This window comes from Euprymna scolopes, chromosome 21 (genome assembly GCF_053919585.1).
Source record: "Euprymna scolopes isolate OS-2025 chromosome 21, ASM5391958v1, whole genome shotgun sequence".
NCBI classification, from domain to species: domain Eukaryota; kingdom Metazoa; phylum Mollusca; class Cephalopoda; order Sepiida; family Sepiolidae; genus Euprymna; species Euprymna scolopes.
In genome coordinates, this window is record NC_136502.1 from 19,003,853 (window position 1) to 19,013,674 (window position 9,822).

General features: G+C 31.9%; 1 protein-coding gene across 1 annotated transcript in view; it reads left to right on the forward strand.

Moving 5' to 3' along the window:
* LOC145242039 (protocadherin gamma-A3-like) overlaps positions 1-9,822 on the forward strand; it is a 180,580-nt gene that overhangs the window by 145,487 nt on the left and 25,271 nt on the right. The window lies entirely within an intron of this gene.

A 9,822-nucleotide genomic window follows, 5' to 3' on the forward strand; every position in this document is an offset into this window, starting at 1 on the left:
ATTTAATATTTTTATTGTTATTTTTTATATTTCAAGCGGACCTCCGCTCTTAGTCACAAAAAAAGTATCGAAATGAAAAAGAAAAAGAAAACCGTTGAAAGAACTGGAAATTTGTAGTTTGGACAGCGTTCATTCCTAGCAATCATGTACGAAAAAGTTCACGTGAATTATTTAAGCCGTTACTTAATTTTATATATACAGACATGCAAATTAACGTTTGTTTCGTTTAGACTATTTTCCTATGTACTTTAAAATGAAATACAGCGTAAAATATATTTTAGCTCTGGGATTGAGTTATGTTTTAATTATTTAATTAGCGATAATTTATAATTAACTGACCAAGTCATTTATCGCTCATGTAACTATGTATTTCTCTCGCTCTATCTCGCTTTGATTCAACCCCTCATAAATAATTCTGTAATGTTTCTATTAGCATTTAGAAAAAGTACTTTTATATCTAATTTACATACGCGTGTTTGTAAAATCCGCTAACAGATATGTAAATTAAAAGGCTATAAAATAACGGCATGCACATTTGAACACAGAAACAGAATCACTGGTGAAAGCCATACAAAACAACACAATCAAGACAAACTATATCAAAACAAAGATAAACAAAATACAGGAAAAAGTAAATCTATATTCTGTGGACAGACATCTCATCATAACGAATGCAGCAAGATAGGTCAAAAGAAATATAAAAATTGATATGATTGCGTTGGGAAGATCGTTCACTGAAACGTTGCAAACGAACGCAATTTGAAAATGCAGACAAATGGCAGAGGCACAACCGGAGCCAGTATTGAATAATGAAGATTTTAAATTCTAAGTGACATTAAAACACAAAAATAACAACTCATTTGATCAAAAAGACAGGCATGGTAATAATTAACGAAATGGGAAAAAATGCTCAGCAGTTCACAGGGTGAAGCTGAAAGATGCAGAAAAGTCAAGAAAATACATGAAGCCTGACAGATCCTAATGAAGCATGCAACACAAAGTTATCACAATACTAATAATCGTAGGAGCAATATAAACATTTCTAAAAAGACTTGTAAAGCAGAGTAGGAAAAATTTGAATAAAAAAGAGGGTTGACATTATACAAAGCATAGAAATAATGGAAACAGACGAAATATTAAAAAATAATCCTTGAGTGCAGAAACCAATCTCCATATCCAAGTGACATGGACAATTACTTGCAAGTTGAAAGAGAATATAGTTTGTAAACGCAACTAGAAATCTAAATAGAACATATCAAGAGGAGGAATTCAAGAGAACATAAACTGTCAAAGTATATATATATATATATATATATATATATATATATATATATATAAATATATAGCAACTAAAATTTTCCATTGGAATATAAATATTAACAACATAAAGTTCATTTAAATAGCTCAATAGTGCGATACTAGAGCTGTAAATACTTTAAATATTCTATAGGTTCATTTTGCACTGGAAACAGACACTGCTTATGTTAGCGCAAACAAAGAAAAAACAATAAAAATTCAAAAACGAACTGTTTTAGACGAACATAATCAGCGTCTGTTCCCAATGAAGTCTTTTAAATAAAAAAGTTATTTAAAAAATATTAAAAGTCTTTTAAATATTATATAAAATATATTAAAATATTAGTAAAAAAATATTATTAAGAGTCTTTTAAATATATTATTAAAGTATTTTAAATAAAAATATTATTAAAAATGTATTTTCAATAAAAATATTATTAAAAATGTATTTTAAATAAAAATATTATTAAATAAATATAATAGTTTAGTTATTATTTTTAGTTATGCTAGAAGAAGGTCTTAACAATATGTCACAGTTTATGACAAGCTGGCCAGAGATGGATTGAGAGTAGATCCTTACTCCACATATTGCGAAAGGTAATGAAAGAGGAACAGCCAAGCATGTCTTTTTCGCGAGCATGCGACTTTGCTAACTCTTGTTGTTTGGCACTAGGATTCCTCCAAGATGCCCACTACCACAAGTATTCTACCCTCGGTCACTCCTAAACTGTTGCATCATATCTTGGAAAACACCATCCATTCCCATATTGCACCCCGATCTATCTTATTTCATCATCCCACTTTGCCTCCACCTCCATCTAGAGAGCGACCTGATTGTTTTCAAAGCACCTGGAAAATGGTGGAAGACTTTACACTTAGCAGAGGGTAGGGAAGGTCCAACTAACCTACATTTTTTTTTCTTTTTTAAATATCTGCAAATGTTGTCCCACTCCCATGATAATGTTTTTTGTAAATAAAATCCTTTTTAAAACAAATTAGGTATCATCAGAGTGAATGTGGTATTTTGGTAGAATAAGCTCAATAGGCTTTGAAAATATTAGATGGCCATCAACTCTCCCTCCCCATACATAGATATAACAATGCTTTAGCACATCCATTTTTTGTGTTAGATATTTACAATAAAGAATTTTTATCAGTATTTAAGTGTTTGAATGGCTTATGAGTTAAAAACCAAGCGTTTCCAGACCTATATACACATATAGAACATAATTCCAAAGTTACGTCATCAATTTTCCAAACAGTATGTATTACCAAATAAAAGGAGAACGTTTTTTCTACACAAGATAAATATAAATGCATATTTATTATTATTATTATTATTATTGTTATTATTATTATTATTATTGGCCACATGGAGCTTTCACACAAGTCAACAAACGATCTGATTAGAAACCTGTGGTATTCTCTGGAAGCTGAGTGACAGCAAGTCTCCCCAGACGTCCATCCCTCTCCACCTCCTTCGATAGCATTTGCAAATGAATTTGCATCATCGCAACAGCCGCTTAACATTGATTTCTCGCTGGTAGTGGCCATTGGTTTATACTGGAATTTGAGTGGCACTCAGCCTCCCCAAGATCCCAGTTCTCTTTGCGCTTGTCCAGCCGAGGTCTGGTTGGCGCTCGCTCCTCAGTCTTTCAGTCCGTCATTTCTTTTAAGAAAAGAATAATAATAATCATAATGATGAATATGCAGGATTAAAGTCTCCCAGAGCAATTTGAAATAGTCCCTATTTACCTGCAACCCCATAAGGGCAGAGTTAGATTCAATATGAGAAAAGCTAGCTTTCCAAAAAGAGGCACTCTGGATTGAACAAAAAATAAAAATTGTCTTAGTCTAGAAGCTTGATAGCGGACAAAAAAGATGAAGCATAATATCAGAACAGATACTGCACTTTACTCCTAGATAAAAAGTCAAGTCACTATCCTAAATAGTTTGGCAACAAAAGGAAACTATTCATTTAGATGGACACTAGAAAAAGATATTGTTTTGTCATTCAATTTCAATGATAACCAGGAGTTACTTTTAGTGCGAGACCGCCAATTAAGAATAGACTTTTTTTCGTTCATGTTCTGGTAGATAGAGACACATGCAGAAATTTCAGTGCAATGAAATAATATTTCCAACGCCGCAAGAAGGCACCAACACACGGACACAGTGTATTTTATGCTGCAGATTTCGGCGAGTTTTTCCGCTTCTGCATGATTACTCGCAGTTGTATGTGAATATAAAAAGAAAAAAAAAACCCTCCTCTTCTTTGTCACACACACAATGAACATGCACACACATTTATGAAAGAACTTGAGTGCCTACTGGAGAGAACTTGAATGCCTACTGAACACTACTTTAGAGTGTCTATAGTCTCTCTGTCGCGGGGTTTGTCAGGACAACTTGGTATGAGGATATTTTTCCTTAGAAGTAAACCCTGACAAAATATTCAAAATAATATAGTTTTCATGACCAAAATAAGATCTCCTCGGTATGATTAACCCACACTGGCTTTTATGAGGAATGCTGCACCTTCTCTAAGTGTTGTTCGCTCAAGTAACAGCACGAAGCTGGATACTCCACCAGACTAGATTAATTCATGTCCTGGGAACTGGTAAGATCAAGAAACCACAAGAAAGGTATACTCCGTTCAGCCTCAAGAGACAATGGATACCCCCTGTAAGAGTAGCTGTGCATGTAATTATGAGACAAGGGTTGCGCAATCACCAACCAAACTTCTCCTGAATTGGCACTGCTTGAATCCAGTGGCAAAGAGAAGTGTTTAACAGCTGGAAATAATGCCGAGATAAGCAGAAGGCAAATACAGCACCTGGAATTTCCAAATGGTCACCTATTTTAGTACTGACCAGGTTAAACGTTGCTTAATTATGGTGATTTAATGGGAACCGGTGTGTCAACGTGAATTATACCGTATAAGGTATACTATAACATATTTAAATGGTCAAGTGAGGAGAGTATAATTATGTTCTCAACTCCTTTACTAACTCAGTGTTTGAGATGTAAAGAACTTTAATGGAACATTCTAATATCTACGTATCTCATATAGAGATCAAGTATTAACCCCAGGAAGGGATGCTCTTGATTTCAAAGAATTTTGACTGAAGAAAAATGAAACAGAAAAAAAAAATACACATCTACAAAAAATAATTCATACACGTTTAAACTTTCTGTTTTCTTCCCTGACGGAACTCAGAGCTATAAAAAGCAGTAGTAAAATTTTAAACAATAATTTTTTATACGAATTGACATTTTTTTTGTTTCTAATATAAATATATCTATTATACAAGGGTAATTCCAAAAGTAAAGCCTCCTATTTTTTTTAATCAAATACTAAAACGTTGAAAAGCTACACATGGGAGTGGTGTCATTAAAACGAGCGACCTTTTATGTTCCACAATTTATTTTTCTACATAGTCACCACCATTCTCAATGCACTTCTGCCAGCCTCTTTTGATGCCTCAGTCGTAAATGTTTGGAGTGTGCTTTATCACTGACACCTATGTCGCCACACTAAAATCGATGAACTCATCTCCTAATTGTGCTGACATCAAATGCATCGGCTTTGTAAACGTTCAACAGGCGCCGGTGAATGTTAATCGGTTCAATTTTTTTCTGTATGGAGAAATTCAATGATGCATCTCTGCTTTTGATGCACGTCCATGACAGGTGTCGCCGTTTTAGAGTCTTACACCGCCAATATCTGCAGCAGAGAGATGGAACATTTATGTTACGAATGCATAAGTTCAGTCATCATAACAATGCAATTTTTAATCCCTTCTGATCGTATAGATAGATTATAGAAACGAAATAAATTTCTGGGAAGTATCCTTACTAAAACACTTGGTTCACTTCATAAACAGAAAAAAAAGAACTTATGAATATGACGAGCAGAATCAAGAAACTAATGAGCATGCATAATAGACAACATCTGAACGAGCATCCTGACTATGAAAAAAAGAAAAGAAGGAGGAAGAGGACTGGTAATTACTGAACTTTAAATGGACACCTACAAAGAGGCTGATGAACACCACTAAAAGCAACGCTACTATGAATAATATGGAGAGCAATGAAATAGAAAACCAAAAAATCAAAGAAAAGAAAATGAGGATTAAAAACGGACATAATTACGGAATGAACACTTGAACACAGAAACAGAATCACTACCGACAGTCATACAAAACAACACAATCAAAACAAACTACATCGAAACAAAGATAAACAAAATACAGGAAAAAGTAAATCTGTATTCCGTGGACAGACATCCAAGGCATTTAATCTCATCATAGCGAATGCAGCAAGATAGGTCAAAAGAAATATAAAAATTGATATGATTGCGTTGGGAAGATCGTTCACTGAAACGTTGCAAACGAACGCAATTTGAACATGCAGACAAATGGCAGAGGCACAACCGGAGCCAGTATTGAATAATGAAGATTTTAAATTCTAAGTGACATTAAAACACAAAAATAACAACATTTGATCAAAAAGACAGGCATGGTAATAATTAACGAAATGGGAAAAAATGCTCAGCAGTTCACAGGGTGAAGCTGAAGGATGCAGAAAAGTCAAGAAAATACATGAAGCCTGACAGATCCTAATGAAGCATGCAACACAAAGTTATCACAATACTAATAATCGTAGGAGCAATATAAACATTTCTAAAAAACTTGTAAAACAAAGTAGGAAAAATTTGAGTCAAAAAGAGGGTTGACATCATACAAAGCATAGAAATAATGGAAACAGACGAAATATTAAAAAATAATCCTTGAGTGCAGAAACCAATCTCCATATCCAAGTGACATGGACAATTACTTGCAAGTTGAAAGAGAATATAGTTTGTAAACGCAACTAGAAATCTAAATAGAACATACTAAGAGGAGGAATTCAAGAGAACATAAACTGTCAAAGAATATATATATATATATATATATATATATATATATATATATATATATAAGCAAATAGTTAATAAAACAGGTTAAAAAAAACTCTTTGAAAAAGAGTTAAAAACATGTTTTATTAACCATTTGCTCTTATTATAAGCTCTATATCCTAGTTGATTTTAGCAAGCTTTTACATCTGCTTGAGATTACTTTATAAATATTAATTCTTTAATATTTATAATATACTTTAGTTTTACCATCTTGGATCATTTTGGTAAATTTAATTGTAATTTTTATGTTATATATATATATATATATATATATATATATCAACTAAAATATTACATTGGAATATAAATATTAACAACACAAAGTTCCTTTAAATAGCTCAATAATGTTATACTAGAGCTATAAATACTTTAAATATTTTATTGCATCATTTTGCACTAGAAACAGACACTGGTTATATTAGTACAAAAACATAATAAAAATTCAATAAACGAACTTTTTTAGATGAATATAATCAGCGTCTCTTCCCAATGAAAAATAGAACAGTAAATTATTAAACACACAGTAAAGTTATATAATAGTCAATTGTTAAAATTTTTGCATATGTATCATTTTTATTAGAATAGTGCTGCATAAACATAATTAAAAATATACTAAAAAATACTAAGAAACACAAGAGAATATTAACTTCCAGAGTAGATATATATGGACGAGAGAAACCCAAAAAACAGAGTGATGCAATATCGGATGAAACCAAAGAAAATGGTTATGAAGTGTTTGATAATATGGAAGACGAGGGGGGAAATAATTTCATTGAGAGAACACAAAGAATCCTGGAATTCTAAAGAGGCTTATAGTCACACAAATTGCAGCAGGAATTTAATTGCAGGAATTTAATGGTAAATGGCTGTTATGATAAAGTAAAATAATTTGTAATGATAATTAAAAGAAGCAGGGAGTAGTAGAAATCTGTAAAAAGTTGTCATTCAAAACCCAGGGAAGACCACCAGTTTTTGACAGTGGGTATTTACTTCACGTGAAAACTAATAACTAAATTGTTTTGTTTTATACATGTTAGCACTGTACTTTGTCAGTTTTCGCCAGAAAAAAGGCGCGCAACGTTGAAAATCGAAGTTTGGTTTCGAAATCTCTGCGAAAAAAATTCATGTATGCTGATTATTTCAACTTTGGTACTTTTTATTTGTATTCTCTAGTTATCATTTCAGACTTTATTCCTGCGAGAATCTTTCCAGATACAATCAGCCATTTCCATTTCTAACCCTTTGGGGATTTGGTTTCTCCATATTCTTCAAATGGGAGCAAAAGAATACAAAAATTGTAAATAAAATTCTTTCTAGGGGGGAAAATAATTCTTAGAATAATATAAGAATAATGTAGACAAAATCCTCAAAATGGATTTCAGGAAAAATGCCTTTAATGAAACTCAAATGAGTTTTACTCAGACTTTTTCGATAATGCATTTTATATGGGAAATGTATGATGTATTTGGGGACAGATTTATACACACAACAATGACTCTTAGAAACAGATAATAATGTCGTTTTAATAATAAAAAAACGTGTTTTAAGGATAAAAATATATTACATTATCTTATTGCTTAATATTTCCTTCAGCTTCCACAAGAAATTTTGTGTACGGTATGAATCGATTTCATGAATGGTCCTTATTCATATTGGACATTACTCTAACTATGAAAACTGAATTATCAAACCTGACATAGTGATATGGGACAAGAAGGAGAAAGAAGCAACCTTAGTAAAAGTTTGTGATCCCCAATTATGCTGGCTTAAATAGAGATGAAAGGGAAAAAATAACGAAATTCCAAGGTCTTTTGCACGGGATGAAAGAAACTGGAATCTTAGGAAGATCTCCATCATTCCAGTAATTATAGGAGCAACCGGATTGATGAAAAATAATTTCAAATATACCTGGTGAACCAAGTGCAAGAGAGATTCAAACAATTGCACTTAAAGGGACGGTTACAATCTTGAAGGGATCTCTTGGTTGGAATGCATGAGATAGCAAGTGAATGTTTGGCATTCGGTAGGATGCCCCATCAACTTAAACAAAATGACAAGAAAATTAAAAAACAAAACAAAAAGACGACGAAATCTTTTAGGGATTATTTACTGTTCTAAAGGTGCTCATTGGTCTTTTTCTCAGCTATGTTCCAGACATATTAGTTTAAAAGATTGAGATTTAAGAAGTGAAATGTCAGAGGTCATGTGATTATAATTAAAAACTTTGTTTACGAATCCATTGACTCTGATTGATTTACTTTACCTTTTCTGACATAAAAATAGCTTTTATTCATCATATAACTTATATCCGACGTGTTTGTGAACATCTCAGATTGTTCCTCCTGACAAACGGCATTCTTTTGCAATCTACCTCAGAGTTCTCTAGAATTACTATTAACGGTGTGCTGTACAGCCGAATGAATTCAGCTGCTTTAATGTTATCTAATGTGTCTAAGATGTGCCTTTCATTGCATTATCATCAATGGAAAATCCAAAATGGTGTATACACTTGCTGGGTATATATTTATTTATTTTACTATACTTATGTGTTAATAATTACATCCAAACACTTTATATATATGATTACTTATTCATCATTTTTTTTCTTTTGATTGTCATTTAATTTTTTTATCAGATCGATTTTAATACTTAAATATTTAATCCTGCTCAATATTTTATTTTTGATTAGTAATAAATAGAGCTATGACAACAAAATATTCTTATTGTTTTGACTCTCGTGTATATATCCGACACAGTTAGACACAGTTAATTAACCGAGAACCACACCACTCTTTATAAAAGCATATAAGATATTAACGGATACACAATCGAGAATGAAAAGAATATTCTGTTGTCCTAGCCCTAGTCTTAAATAAAAGAAAAGAAAGAGGCTTTTACCATGATTCATAACACCGGGAATCCATTTAATAACTGAGAAATTTTCGATAGTTACCGGCAATAATTCATAAGTTTTAGTTGCTTTTGTTGAATAATTTAAAATGGATTCTTTCAAGAAACATTTTTTTAATTAACTAGTTAAACTAATTGCGATTAAGTTGAAAACATGAATACAATTATTAGAGTAAAAACAACTTATGAATTTATTCCTGAAAATATAAATTTAAATTTGAAATTTATCTATCATCACCGGGATGCATCCTGGTTTATGTGATTAATAGTGTTGTTATTTTGTAATTGTCCTCGTGGTTCAGGCGATTAACACATCAGATAGAGGTTGCTAGTTCGAATCTCACCCGAAGCATATGTATTTTAACTTTGTCCCTAAAGTAAAAAATTTCAAATTACGATATTAAACAGGTTTATTTTTACTTTGTTTCCATTTTTAGTTGTTTTTTTACGTTTGTTTACGCCATTTACTAATCGTGATAGCATAAAATATAACCATCTAGCAAACAGCTCTTTTACTTTTCAGTGAACTTACATGTAGTAATACTTCGAAACCCGGATGCCAGATTTCTTTCAACAGTGATCAGCAGTGTAACGAATCATTCCTTATTCTCCACAATGTCATAAATTTCAATGAACGTTTATTTCTATAGAAATAA